The following is a 15,907-nucleotide window of genomic DNA, read 5'->3' on the forward strand; positions in this document are numbered from 1 at the left end:
AAGGTAGCTGATTTCAAATACAGTGGAATTACGTGCTATACACCATTTAATCAAACTTGCTAAATACAGTGTTGCTAAAGGATCTTGAATGAAAATGGTTCCAGTTTTGGCCAGGAGATGGAGCTGTCACGTAAGATGCAGGCTTACATTTATTTATTTATTTATTTTTCAATTTAGCATGCTGCTTTCTAACAGACAGTGGGTACCATCGAGTGAGCGTCAGAACAGAAAGCTAAAGCAGAAGCAGAGAGGATGCTGCAGCTGTCCTTTCTTGTTTTTCCTTCTTCAGTGAGGATGGAGCACATGTGAAATTTTAACGTTCTGCTTTAGTCAAAATTCTGAAGAACTGCAGTGGAGACTATTATATTCACCACATATATGGATTCTGTGCTATGATTTACAATTCCCTTTATTTCAGGTAAGGCAACATGATTCTATCTTTGATCTATCCATGAATTGTTATTTGTGTTAATGATAATTAAAATAAGGTGTGTGCTTTGTAAGCTTGGATTTAGATCTAAAAGATTGAATAGCTCTAATTCTAGCTGCCCTAGATCTTTAAATCTTCCTGCACTGAAATGAGATTCAACTCTGACATGCTGTATTTTAATATTTATTTGGCTTTCTGGCCTTTACCGCCCATCTGTGACTACATTTGTGTACCTTTGGAAGGTAAAGCTTTCAAAGTGAAGGATGGGTCTTCCTCTCACAAGGGAAATACTGCTCCTTAATGAGGTGAACAAATTATAGAGATGTAATGAAGCAGATTAACATGGCAATGGCTTTGCCAAAGCCCAGGGCTGAGCCTTGTGATAGACGCATCAGAGGCATACCAACATTCTGAACCCAAAGGCCTTCTGAACAATTCCTGCCAGCAATGATGGTATGGATTATTTATGGTTTTTTTTCCATTTTAGGAAAAAATATGTAAGTCATTTCTCCCATGAAAGATTTATGTAATGTGTTTAATAGACTTGGAATGATAGTACAGACCCTCTCCCTCTCCCAGTATGGATGTAAGGAGAAAACTAAAAACAGATTAATTGCTGAGAAAATGGATTTTTCTTAGGTTTCGGTGGATTTGTGATGATAGGCCATTTAAACTAGTTGATATTGTATAAGGTACTCACGTTTTAAATTATTTTTGGTCTTGTAACATTAGCTGTGCTAAAAGGTGGAATGACTCAGGAGCTGGAAATTGCATGCAACAGCCTTGCTTTTCTCTGCTGCTTCTTATGATTTCCCCCTAAATCCCCTTTTTATTGTTATCAACTTAATAGGGAGAAAGCAGTTTAGAAATCCTGCATTTAAAAATCGTAATTGTCACTTGTATCAATTTAAAGTAAAATTTTTAAACATTGAAAAATTATTTTTGTAAGATTGTTTTAAAATATCTCATTTCTGTCTCTTTGAGAAGAGCAGTGTGTGTATATGTGTCTGTGTGATGGTGGTGGTAGAGATGGCAGGTATGGGGATGCATCAGTGTGTTTCTATCTTACTCATAATTTTTCTTTAAAGAGGTAGTTGTGCTGTGTCACAGGTTGTGAAAGCTATGGGTCACGATTTTATAGAATGGTTTGAACCACCAAAGGAAAAAAATCCATTCTTTTGACATGTGAGGCCTATAAGGAGTTTTAAGTTCCACATAGTTCTATATATATGGCAATTTTTAGAATCAGAGATTTTTAGCATTTATTTATTTCATCATTTAAAAAAAAACTGTGACTGAGAGACTCGGTTTCCCACAGCCACATGGTAAATTAGAATCAGAAGCAAGGCTAGAACACTGATTGACAGTTTTCAATGTCTTTCATAGCAGTAACACAATTTACCTCTAGTGTGGACATATCCAAATGGCATATACCAGGTGTTGATATTGACTCTGTGTGTGTGTGTGTGTGTGTGAATTCTATGAAATATAGTTTCTTTCAAGGTACACGTTATGTTACTTAGTGGCATATTGTATACAGTGCTCAATTTTCTCAAGGCTCTTGACAAAGCATCCAGGAAAACTAAAACAACAACTATGGAGACTCTCTTTTCTTAGTATTCTCCTTTCCCATTCAGTGAGGTATATTATTCTATTCTATATCCATAAATGATATGGATGGTCACATACTAGCCCACATCTCTATTCCTCCTACCTAATAAGAGTAGACTGTACCTATAGATTAGTCTATTGATGCTTACAAAAACATCATCCCATGTTCTGGCCTTCCTTTTTTTTTTTTTCCACTTACTAAGCACAGACTGTGCCCTACTTCTGCAATATCTTGAGAAAGTAAAGGGATTAAATAAAATGTGTCACTTACAAAAACAATATTCATGGAGTACCATGTATCTATCAAGAACTGTCCATGGTAGAGATTGAGACATAAACAAAGGCACAGAGTTTTCTTCATGGAAATGTGTACGTACAAATAGTACTATACCTTAAAATATTATAAACATCAAAGTAAGAATGAAGAAAGGTGAGAAGGTGAATGGAACAGGTATATGATGTGCACCCATCAGGCACACTGTGTTACATCCTGAGATGTAATAAGCCAACAGTCAAAATTTCTGTCCATGAGAAGTTCAGAACCCAGAGAATACAATTTTAAGAGGATATGATAGTTAAATTAGATCTTTATGGGTGAGTTTGTTATAAACAAATAAATGTAGAAAGTTGCTCATTCCATGGGGTGCCTGGGTGGCTCAGTCATTAAGCATCTGCCTTCGGCTCAGGTCGTGATCCCAGGGTCCTGGGATCGAGCCCCACATTGGGCTCTCTGCTCAGCAGGAAGCCTGCTTCTCCCTTTCCCACTCCCCCTGCTTGTGTTCCCTCTCTCGCTGTCTCTCTGTGTCAAATAAATAAATAAATAGTCTTTAAAAAAAAAAAAAAAGAGAGTTGCTCATTCCAGGAACAAAGGGGTGAGGCAGGCAAATGGAGACCTCCAGGACATCATATAGAGAAATTACAGAGAATGGTAATCCAATCAGTGAAGCCTGAGAGTGTTGTGGCTTTTTTTTTTTTTTCTGGAGCAGCAAAAGTTAAGATAATGAATTTGGCTTTTGATGTTACGTATTTGATATACTAACACATACTCTCACATAAAGATGTTCTATAAGGAGGTAAAAACAGTTTTGTTAACAGTGTGAAAATTTTATGTCCAGATATCAGATTAGAAAGAAAAGCTGAATATATGGGTGTGCATGAAGCTGTGGCAAGAGTTAGATCACACATAAATGAACATCAACTGGGAATAAAAGTGAGGTAAAGATGACTTCAGTATAACTTTAAGATTGGGTAGAGTGAAAAAAGTCTAGAAAGAATATTAATTAATTGTGGGAAAGTAATAGAAGAGATTGGAGGAATAACAATTTCCTAGGAAGCAAAGCAAGTAAACGGACTACCAAAATAGGGATTAGGAACAATAGCAAACCCATAAAGTGGTTGATTAATAAGAGAATGGGGTTGGAGCTGATAGACTTCGTTATTATTATTAGTTCATGGATAGGTTTTAAGAGAAGAGGTTTAGTAGATTTGCAGAGACAGGGGCTTGGACTGAGGACTAAATGGGAAATGAGAAAGCTGAAGAGTAATTTTAAATTTTAAGACATTTACCAGTGAAGGGAAAGATAGATAATATTTTTTATCTTGAGGGGGAACGTACTATTGAGTGAAATTTGATTTTAGTCAGGATTAGAAAAACCTCAGCCCCTTCATAAAATAAAGATATGAAGTCAGTGGAGAGAAAATGAAGAAAGAAGAAACAAAAAATAAACTGAAGTCCTACAGGAGATGAGAGAGGGAAGATTCAAGAATGTTTTTTCTTCGAGATAGGAAGAAGGGGTAGTAGGTGATATAAAAGAAAGCTGATGTAACTCACTTTAGGTGCTCTGTACTTGGAAATTAAAACCTTATCTGTAAGATAAAATATCTCTTCTATTTAAATCAGTTGGTTCTTCAGAAAAAGCTATTTGTGGAATGTGCACTCTCTGGAAGAAATAATTAATTCTCAGTAGCAAAACACTTTCCCATAGAGCATTTTTTAGTTTCATTAATCCTTGAATTGGAAACTAATAACACTGTTTCACATAGGCTTATTGAATATACTTCAGTTACCTATTTCTTACAGAATGACCTGTTTAAAAACAGATTCTATTTTAAACTTTATCTATTATACGTATCTAATTTATTTTTTAGGTATAATTAACATACAATGTTATGTTCATTTCATGTATATAACATATTGATTCAACAATTACATACATTACTCATTGCTCATTAGGATAAGTATACTCACCAGCTGTCACTATACAATGTTATTACAATATTATTGACTATATTCTTTTCTTTTTTTTTAAGATTTTATTTATTCATTTGACAGAGATAGACACAGCGAGAGAGGGAACACAAGCAGGGGGAGTGGGAGAGGGAGAAGCAGGCTTCCCGCAGAGCGAGGAGCCCGATGCGGGGCTCGATTCCAGGACTCTGAGATCATGACCTGAGCCGAAGGCAGATGCTTAACGACTGAGTCACCCAGGTGCCCCTTGACTATATTCTCTATGCTGTACTTCTTTGTGCCTTTTCCAGTTTGCAGAAGTGGCCCACTTTCCTCAGCTCTTGGCCAAATCACTCTGGCCTCTGATTCCATCCTCACATCTTCTTTTTTCTAATTTGATTATTACGGGCTGGTTTGCTAGCATCTGAATTAATTATTCAAGCTTGTGCCTTTTCCTCCCTGTTTCATTAGTATTTTTATAGGGACATATGTGAAGAGAAGGAAAAGAGTCAGTGTAATTATAAAGTTCCTTCCCTTAGGCAAACTAACCTCTTTTATGAAGCTTCCTACCATAAGTTCTTTCTCCCTTTCTATTGACAGTTCCAGAATCTTGAATCTTTCCTAGATCTCCTCTAGGCAATCCCTTGCACTTGCAGGCCATGGGATGGCAATGTGAAGCCTGGAAAAAGGCACAGGTATGATGAAAAATCCCATCCTTCACACAGAAAGAAGCCTTTGAAATAGCTGCTTTCTCAGTTCAGATTAATGTAATTCACTTTAGAATTGGTGGGACAGAAATACCTTTTTTGTTTCTAGACCTGACTTTATCCCACCGTATGGTGAGCCTGGCAGGTCAGTGAGAAGAGCAGAAGTAGGTGTTTAGGTGGCAGTACAGACACAGATGATTTCTCTTCCCCCAGGACTGTCCTTGGGCAACATTGTAAAGGCAGTCTTCCCCACCCCCTACCCCTCAGGGTCCTCTTCTTCCTTCCAGTCTTCTTTTGTGGGGGTCACCTCTGGATATCCTCATAACTACCTCATTCAGCTTCTAAGCTTAATAAATGATTGTATCTTTATCTAGCTTCAATTCCCAGGCATTAAAATATTAAGATAGAATTTAGCTTTTATTTGTGTTCATTTTTATTCTGTTGTTATTAAGAAATTGGGGTTATTACTGACAACTGCGGAACTCTTAATCCTTATCCATTTTAGAAACTTAGTGTTTATTTTTCTCCATCTTTTTTTGACTAGCAGTGCAGACACATTTGGGGGTATGGATAGGATAACTGATAATTTGAAATAGAAACCCTAAGTCAAGTTTAATTCCATTAACAGCTATTGTGCACCCACAGGAGGGTCATGGGCAGTGCTACCACACAGCAAAACTAGGTTATCACTTCTCAGCTCAGATTAGTTTCACAGATTCTATATTTGGATTTGTTGTTAATTTCCATTGAAAATTATTTATTTTATAGCGTTATAATTTCATAATAGGTCATACAAAATACAAAGCAGGTCTTGGAATAATATTTTTCAGATTTCTGCTCTAAACAAACATCCTAGAAGGTATACATCAAGGTCTTCTAAAATTTCTATTGAAGAACTTCTCTAACAAAGGTTGCAAATACTTTCAATATCAACTCCAAACCACTTTCAGATGCTGTCATTAGAAAAAAAAAAATCCCCACTACTTTCCCTGATTTTATCACTTTTTGCTTTATAAATTTTTAGTACATCTAATTCAGTGTTCTTTAAATATTGATGATAGTTTTAAACAAGGGAAACCCATTTGGAAAAAAATTCAAGAGATTTAATATAGGTTTTGCATTTTGAAATAATGTGGATTTGGATTTTTCCAGCAGTTACTTCACATGTCTGTTACCTGTAGAATACAAATTTAATATGATCTTCTCTAATTTTGTTTATAATAGCAGTAAGATTTATGAAAAATATAGTTTGCCTATATCTTGCTTTAGGACTCAAAAAAGAAAAGTCATAATGCCAATGAAGGCAAATAAGATCTTTAATAATCAAAATGTATTTTCATATTATCTTGATTTTAAGGAGCACTCAAATTTTATGTACATTTTGATTATAATGATGAATACCATTAGCAACATAGTAGTGCCTATTGAAATATTATTTCTATGTAGGGAAAGATGACCAGCATTAAGAACACAAAATGAAATCATACTGAATCTCAAAAGTTACTCACTTGTCTCCCTTTAATGTACATACAGTAGTGTCATCTCTTCCTTATTACATTTGGAGGTAGGTTGAAGCAGAGGTGAAGGTAGACTTCGCAAATCAAAGGTGTAGATTTTTCCTGGTAATATTCCACTAAACTTCTAAGTCAAGCTCTTTATTTGGAAGAAAATATCATTACTAACCACACTAATAATGAAAAAACTTTTATTAAACTATTGGTTGTTTGTGAAAATTCTGGAGAACTGGTTTAAGAATCAAGGGTATTTAAATATGTTTTATTTATCAGAATGTGCTAAAAGATTTTTGAGGGTAAAAATATCATAATTTTAGTTAACTTTCTGTTTGTGCTTGCTAAAATATAATTTTTTACTGGAATAAAATGATCTTAGGAAGCAGTCATCCTCAAGAAGTACTTTGAATTGCTTGAATTATTATTAAGTTTGGAAAGATTAAATCTTGTATTGTTATCTAGAATTCAGTTGGGATTATAATACACTTTCAGCATGAGCATGTCTTGGTGGTATTAGCAGATAAGTGTGCAATTATGTGATTGTATAATTATGCCCTGTTACATCTTGTGTTGGTTGATTTGTATGGGAGAGTGACAATGAGACAAGAAAGTTCCTATTAGGGTTTGTGTAAAGAATAGTGGATTAGTTGGAATATCATGAAAAAAGAGTTTATGATAAGATTATGGTAAGAGAAGACTGACACTATTTCCCTTCTCTGAATAACTGATGTCAAAAGGTGAAATATGTAAGGTATGAAGCAAACCAGCTAGAGGCCAATTGGATAGTATCTCTATCAACCCAACATTACAAGCTAGGATGTTTTCCTCCTTTTGTGTCTCAGCTGGATTGAGCAACTCTGGTGGCCCAGAAATGGCCCAGAAATAGGATAATGCCAGAGAAGTATCCAGACTTACACTTTCTATTTCCTGCATCAACAGTCCTAGAAGTCTGGGGAGCCTGTTTATTTAGACAGGGTGACCACAGTGTATCATTTAACTAGGAAGTGGTTTGTTAATAATTTCTCCAGAACAACGTGTATATCAGGACTGTCTCAGGCAAAGTGTGGTATATGGTCATCACATTTCTAACAGTTGAAAGAGAGGAAGGTCAAAAAAGTACTATGCCATGTTTTATATTTGATCAGTCTACCTAAATTAATGGTCCATGGTTTAGGTGCTTAGGTGTTAGAAAGTTAAAATGTAAAATGGCCCATCAGTTTAGATAAAGAGCATGAAGATGAGCTGCTCAGTTATTGGCCTTGCTAAACCTATCAACTGGAATCTCTAATGACTCTTTATTGAATCCCTAGTTATATCACCAGGAATGACATAGTTTTATGAATTTTGAGCCTGACTTCCTAAGAATGTTGAAACAACTGTGTTAGTAAATATATGCTGTTATTACCAACGTAGACTCAGCTGAAAGAAGCAGAGTACAGGAAACCCTTTTGCACTTGATATAGCTTATTCACAGGCTTTCAGGAGAAGATCTGTATTGATGGCATCCAGCATGAGTCCTGTATCCTCAGAATCAGAGCTTCCTATATCCCTAGGAATTTCAGGGTGAAATGAGAGCTACTAAAATAAAAGTAATAATTTGCACAAAACCTATGAGAATCTTCAATTCTGTCGACTTGGTGGGTTGAGTGAACATAGAACTCATTTGCCAACATCTAGAAACTCTCAATAAAACACAATTTTTAAATGCCTTAAAAATACATGGTTAAGCTCCAAATAAATAAAAAGAAGCCTTCAGTAATCAGAAATAAAGTGATACAAAAAACCTGAGTCATAAACATGAAAGCTGACCCAGGCATCTGGGGAGTAGAAAGAGATACATAGAAAAAAGTCCAAATTCCTAGAGGGTTTACTTTTAAAGTCTGTGCAAGTATAAGGCTGAAGTCTTGACTTGTAACATAGGGAGTTGAAATTGAGAAACCCTGAGTAGAGCATAGAGCTTCAAAAAGTTCTATTCTCACTGAAATGAGAATTAGAAAATGTAATCTGTTGAAACAGGACTTCAAAGAAACTTATCTCTGTCCTGTCTTTCAGGAAAAAAAAAAGGTCGTTTAGAAAGAACTAAAATTTATATATAATATATATATATATATATATATATATATATATATATATATATTACTTAAAATGCATAAGTTAGGAAATGTTACTTGGGATCCAATAAAGGAAGCCAATAGTACAAGGCAAGAATGTATAAGTAGTTGAGCACGCTAGACAAGAGAGAGCAATTGAAGAGCAGCAGCAGAAGGGCCAGAAATAGAAGGGGGCACACATGTACCAAATGGGATGGTTCTGGAACAAATTACTTAAAACTACTCATATGGTTTCATTGCTGACCAAGTCTACCTGAAGCACTCAAGGCAACAAAATGAGACTGGTCAGAATTTGGGAAATATATTTCTTACTTGATTTTACATATTCGTTCTTTTAAAAATTCATATTTTCTTTTGTCATATTAGTTTAGATTCTCAGAAGAAGAGATAAAACATGATATGGTGGAAGATTCCTTTGTACTCAGTATTGATCCCAATCCTATCACTCCCTTCTCAGGTAACAGCTATTTTGAATTTGATGCACAATCTTTACATTCATATTGTGAAATTTTAGTCCACATGACTTGCACACATATAGAATATGAAGAACTGTTTTACATGTTTTAAAAATTTTACAAGTGGTATTATACTGAAAGTATAATGTTTTATACTTTTTAAAAGTATAAAATGATGTTTTTGAGAATTGATCATTTTGATACATGGACATAAGGTTCAGTAATTTCTACTGATGTATAACTTTCCATTATGGGAATATATCCCAAATTATTTATAATTCCATAATGATGGATAGATTTTTTACTATTATAAACAATGTTGCCATGAATATCTTTATGTATTTTTTTTTCATCTATACGTGAGTTTGTGTAGTAGGTCAAATATCTTGCTTGACAGTTTTACTCTTTTTTTGTTTTTTTAAGTAGGCTCCACACTGGGTGTGGAGCACCAACACGGAGCTTGAACTCACAACCCTGAAGAGTCACTTAATTTACTGAGCCACCCACATGCCGCTACAGTTTTACTCTTTTGATTATAGTTCAAATAATTAGTCAATAGTCCAAATTTCCACCACCAACCTTATAATAGTTGTAATCTACTTTCTTTCACGGAAAGCAAACCCATTATAAAATTTTGAAGAAAAGTAAATGGAAAATTCTTAGTGTTCATGTGATGAATTTTTTGGGAAGACAACTTGACAGTATCTGTCAACATTTAAAAGATGCTTATCTTTTGATGCAACATTTTCACTTCTAGGAATTGGTCTTATAAATATGCTCACACATGGCATTCATTATGGCATTGTTTGTTAATAGTAAAAACCTGGGAATGACCGAAATATCCATTAATGGGGACAGGTTTAATCAATTGTGATGCATCTTTATAACAAATATCATATAGATGTTAAAAATAATTTTAGGCCTTTATATACTGATATGGAAAAATGATCAAGAAATATTGTGAAGTGAAAAAAGCAGGTTTCATAACACTATGAATGGTGTTATCTCATTTGTGGGAAAAAAAAGGAAAAGAAGGCTGTTATAATTACATATGTTGATATATATTTACATATGTTTAGAAACATTTTGGATGAATATACAGAGTCTTTAACTGGTTATTTTGGAGCTCTGGATTTGTATGAGGAGATTGGTATGTAGGATATTTAATTTATTTTTACTTTATTTTCTTTTATTCAGTTTGCATTTTTAATAGTAATCATGAATTTCTTTTGTACACTAAAAATACAAATAAAATGTTATCCATTATTTACCATCTGATAATATTTTTCCTTTTATGTTTAAATGTTATACTTTATATCAAAGTATTTTTTAATGTAGATCCATGCTGTTTGGATATAGTTTAATAATATTTATCCTAAGGGGCACCTGGGTGGCTCAGATGGTTAAGTGTCTGCCTTCGGCTCAGGTCATGATCCCAGGGTGCTGGGATCGAGTCCCGCATCGGGCTCCCTGCTAGACGGGAAGCCTGCTCCTCCCTCTGCCTCTGCCTCTCTCTCTCTCTCTCTGACTCTCATGAATAAATAAATAAAACATTTAAAAAAAAAAATATTTATCCTAAGTGAGATTTTTCTGTAGGGGTTTTATTTTGTGTGTACTTTATTCTTTCTCTCTGTCTCTTCTTAGCATCACAAAATGATTCAAACTTTAAAAGCAAAACCAGGATAAAATATTGATTCAGAATATTTGTGCATTTGGAGATGCATCTTCTTAGGAATTTGCACAAATATGTGATTCTTTGAAAATAGGAAATTGGCTTTAAGCTCACTGGCACCATCTCCAGCCTGACTCCCTTACCCAAAATCTTGGTAATTTCAGTTTGTATATAGATGGCTTTTCAACATATTGTTTATGTGAAAACCTACATTACCAACTTAGCTCTCTTTCTTAAAATCTTTTCCTCCAATGGTGGTGTTCTTTACCCTTCCTCAGGTACGCACTCCCATGGTTGTATCTTAGACATCTTCTTTGTCAATAACTGACCTGACCATGATTTCTACTTCAAGCAGTCTGCACCACCTATCTTTCTGCCTCATTTCATCTTGAACCCAACTCAAACAATCCTTTAACCCAACCAGAACTCCAGTGCATTGATCTTGCCACACTTTTCACTGTCCTCGCTTACTGAATGTCCTCTTTACTTTTATTAAATAGACTAAATTCTATGGCCATCTATAATAATCAATTCTTACATACACATACACCCTTAACTACCCCCCCCCTTTTTAATTATCTGGAAAAATCTCCATCCTAGTCATATCCAACTCTCCCCTTTTCCATGCCTACATCCATGCAGCTAGACACAAGCACAACCTCAAGTGGGCCCTTGATACTGCCCAGCAATCATACCACAGTTCCCCAGACTCTCACTGACCTAGTGTCCTGGACTTGGATTCCACACCCGCTCTTTTCTCTTCAAATCACCATCACCTCCTACCTCATCTTCCTTCTCAGTTGACAACTTTGGTTCCTACATCACTAAGAAAATTGAAACAATCAGAAGAGATGTTTGCCTTCAGACTTTTATCACTACATGTACCTCCCTACCAAGTTCTACACCCACATAATCTGACTTCCCACCTGTTACCTTAAATCAACTATCCCTGCTTCTACCTAAAGTAATCCCTGTGTCTGTGCACCAGATCTTCTCTGTTTCTTCTTATCTACAAAAGGGCATTCCTTCAGCAATTTTTTTTCTCTCTCCTACTTCAATAATTTTAGCTCTTTAGTGTATCATCATGCAAGCATTTTATTATTGCTTCTATATTAAAATAATTTTTTTCCTTCATCAAGTATTTCTCGATTTCTTTCCTCCTCTTGGCAAAAATACTTACCATAAGTGTTCACTGTATTCTGTCTCTCTCCCTCTTTCTTCCCACTCCCCCATTCCCTTTTAAATCCACTTTAGTTGGGTTTTCATTTCCAACATTTTACCAAAACAATTCTTGATAGGAATCCAGTGACCACCACACTATAAAATTCAGTGGTCCATTCTTAGTCTTTGTCTTACTCGATCATTCAGCAGTATTGGACATCATACATCACTGAATTCCCTTGATATACTTTTTTCCCTTGGATTCCTGGACAGCCTATAATACTGGTTTTTCTTTTGTCTCACTGTTCACTTCTTCAGTCATTCTACTTTTTACTCTGCCTTACCAAATGCCAATATTTGGGAGTATCCCTGGTTTAGTCTCTGATTCTCTTTTCTTCTGTATCTTCATCACTTTCTTGTGATCACATTGAATCTCAAGGCTTTAAATCTCATACAAATAATGATGACTTCCAAAATGTTTTACTTCCAGTTTTCTGCTGCACTTAAGATCTATGTGTCCAACTGCTTATTTGGCTTATTGATTTGGATATTTGGTAGACATCTCAAACTTAACAATCCCTAAACTAAATTTCTGAACTTTTCCTCTCCCTGGCCACCCTGCTCCACCCCCAGCCTTCCCCCATCTTACTTGTTAGGGAGGTAACTCCAGTATTCCTGTTTCTCAGGCTAAAAACTTCTAAGGTCACTTTTGAGTATTCTCTTTCTCTCATACCCCATATCCTACCCCTTAGGAATTCCTGTTTATTTCATATTCAGAACATAGCCAGAATCAGACTATCTCCTGCCGCCTCCACTGCTACTAGCCTGGTCTAAGCCATCAAGACTCTCCTGGATTTCTGCCTTAATATCGTAAGTGGACTTTATTCTTCTACTCCTCCTCACAATCTATTCTCAACACAGCAGGAAGAAGTAAGATTACACCACATCTTTGCTCAAAATCCTGTAAGAGTAAATTTTCTCGGTCTAAAACCTATCTTATAATTTCCTTATTGAATCTGGTTTCCATTTCATTAGTTCTCTGAACTCATCTCCAGTTTCTCTTTCCCTTACTCACTTTTACTGTTTCTTGAATATTCCAGGAATGCTCACATCTTTAGAGATGGTTCATCTTCCTGGAAGGCTTTTGCTTCAGATATTTGCATGACTAACTCCCTCACCTGCTTCAAGTCTGTGCTCAAATGTCACTTGAAATGATGCCACTCTGACTATCCTATTTAAAATCTCATCCTCCTTTCCCAGCCTTATTCTTCTGATCCTCCACACTCTGTGGTACTTTCGTTTTTGTTTCTTGCTTTACTATTCTTTCATTTCCTTTGCTTCCTTCCCTCCCATCTTACAACTCTTATTACCTTCTAGCATACTGTATAATTTCTATCTCCTCTGTCAGTGATGTAACCTCCAAATGGGCAGAGATTATTATCTCTTTGGTGCACTGATGTATCACAAGAACTTAGAATGTATTCTGACTTACAGAAGAACTAAAATAATATTTGTTTTAAAAGTGAATGAATCTTTGAAACTTAAAGTATAATCCTTTAAGCATGCTAAGAAGTACCATGTTTTCTCTTTTCACTTTTATTGAGCTGATTCACATTTACAAATGCCCAGAACAGTCTGCCTGATTTTTCACTCAGTATTTCTGCCAATAACAGTGAAATGTGTATTAATATTATAAAATCTGGCCTTCCAGGAGGGTAAACATATCATTAATACTGGCTAGTGGCATATTTCTAATTTATATAAAATTTAGTATATTTCTCATGGGGCTTCATTTGCTTATTTGTCATTGTTCTGGATTGGGAGCTCCTCAAAGTAAGGAACTTGATCTTCAAATCTGTCTTTCAAGCACCTACCACAGTGCTGGCACATAAGTTCTTTTTTGTTTTTTGTTTTTTTAATACTCGTTTACCTGTAGTTCTCTTTCATAGTGGAGTCTTTATCTGGTTTTGATATTGAGTAATGCTGGCCTCATAGGATGAGTTTGGATGTTTTCCTTCCTTTTCTATGTTTGGGAATAGTTTGAGAAGAATAGGTATTAACCCTTCTTTAAATGTTTGGCAGAATTTTCCTGTGAAGCCATCTGGCCCTGAAATTTGGTTGTTGGGAGTTTTTTGATTACTGATGCAATTTCTTTGCTTATAATCGGTCTTTGGTTCAAGTTTTCTATTCCTATTTCAATTTTGGTAGTTTATATGTTTCTAGTTTAATCATTGAATGAAAATACAAAAAATTTAATATTAATCCAGCATATGCTATGTGTCTTGAGCTTTCTCTGTGAAGATTCCTTTAATTCTTATAACAATCCTGAAGAAAGTATAGGTCTCATTTTTACAAATATGATAAAGCTGGTGTTTGATCCAAGATTCCATTGTTTCTCAACCATCACAGTATCCTCACTGTCTGCTCTCTAGTGTTTATATCATAGATATACTTCCTTGTTTAGAGATGACTGGAAGGAATGTTTACAATGCCACATTTTGGGGAAATGTTTTGTTTTTGTTTATAGTTGGAAGCAAATCTTTAGTTTTGTGAATAATATGGAATTATGTGCTGTTTATTTTACAATTAAGTTGGAAAATTTGACCTTATATTTTGTGCTTTTAATTCCATAGTTGTTAAATATCATTTACTAAATTTATATAAACAACCAGGATTTTTGTCCAGCTTTATTGAGATATAATTGGCATATAATACTGTATAAGTTTAGGATGTACAATATGTTGATTTGCTATACATTGCAAAATAATTACTACTGTAGTGTTAGCTAATGTCTCAATCATGTCGCATAATTACCATCACTTTTTTTGTGGTAAGAACATTTAAAGTCTATTCTCTGAATGACTTCCAACTATATAATACTTTATTGTTAACTAAAATCTCAATGTTGTGCATTAGATATCCAGAACTTACGCATTTTCTAAATGGAAGTTTATACCCTTTGACCAAAATCTCCCCATTTCCCCTACCCCCAGACCCTGGTAACCACCATTCTAGTCTCCATTTTTGTTTAATCAGTAAAAATTTCATTTTATTTATTTATTATCTTTTTATTAACATAAAATGTATTATTTGTTTCAGGGGTACCGGTCTGTGATTCATCAGTCTTACACAATTCACAGCGCTCACCATAGCACATACCCTCCCCAATGTCTGTCGCTCAGCCACCCCATCCCTCCCACCCCCCTCCATTCCAGCAACCCTCAGTTTGTTTCCTGAGATTAAGAGTCTCATGGTTTGTCTCCCTCTCTGGTTTCATCTTGTTTCATTTTTCCCTTCCTTCCCTTATGATCCTCTGCCTTGTTTCTCAAATTCCTCATATCCATGAGATCATATGATAATTGTCTTTCTCTGATTGACTTATTTTGCTTAGCATAATACCCTCTAGTTCCATCCACGTCGTTGCAAATGGCAAGATTTCATTTTTTGATGGCTGCATAATATTCCATTGTATATATATACCCCCATCTTCTTTATCCATTCATCTGTTGATGGACATCTAGGCTCTTTCCATAGTTTGGCTATTGTGGACATGGCTGCTATAAGCACTTGGGATGCACATGGCCCTTCAGATCACTACATTTGTATCTTTGGGATAAATACCCAGTAATGCAATTGCTGGGTCATAGGGTAGCTCTATTTTCAACTTTTTGAGGAACCTCCATACTGTTTTCCAGAGTGTCTGCACCAGCTTGCATTCCCACCAACAGTGTAGGAGGGTTCCCCTTTCTCCGCATCCTAACCAACATGTCATTTCCTGACTTGTTAATTTTAGCCATTCTGACTGGTGTGAGGTGGTATCTCATTGAGATTTTGATTTGTATTTCCCTGATGCCAAGAGATGTTGAGCACTTTTTCATGTGTCTGTTGGCCATTTGGATGTCTTCTTTGCAGAAATGTCTGTTCATGTCTTCTGCCCATTTCTTGATTGGATTATTTGTTCTTTGGGTGTTGAGATAGTCTCTATTTTTAAGAGATTGCTACTTCAGATTCCACATGTAAGT

At 35.4% G+C, this 15,907-nt stretch overlaps 1 protein-coding gene across 4 annotated transcripts in view; it reads left to right on the forward strand.

Annotated features, from left to right (window-relative positions):
• The first annotated feature begins 170 nt into the window (after positions 1 to 170).
• Positions 171 to 15,907, forward strand: part of LOC118534502 (sodium channel protein type 2 subunit alpha) — a 139,342-nt gene continuing 123,605 nt past the window's right edge. Inside the window, exons 1-3 of one of the 4 annotated variants that reach the window (XM_078070921.1) lie at positions 171 to 418; positions 4,869 to 4,963; positions 8,964 to 9,054. The gene's annotated coding sequence lies outside the window, so the exon portion shown is untranslated. The remainder of the gene's footprint in view (positions 419 to 4,868; positions 4,964 to 8,963; positions 9,055 to 15,907) is intronic. The other 3 variants (XM_078070922.1, XM_078070920.1, XM_078070918.1) reach the window with 3 other exon arrangements.

The sequence above is a fragment of the Halichoerus grypus genome, chromosome 4 (genome assembly GCF_964656455.1).
Source record: "Halichoerus grypus chromosome 4, mHalGry1.hap1.1, whole genome shotgun sequence".
Taxonomy (NCBI): Eukaryota; Metazoa; Chordata; class Mammalia; order Carnivora; family Phocidae; genus Halichoerus; species Halichoerus grypus.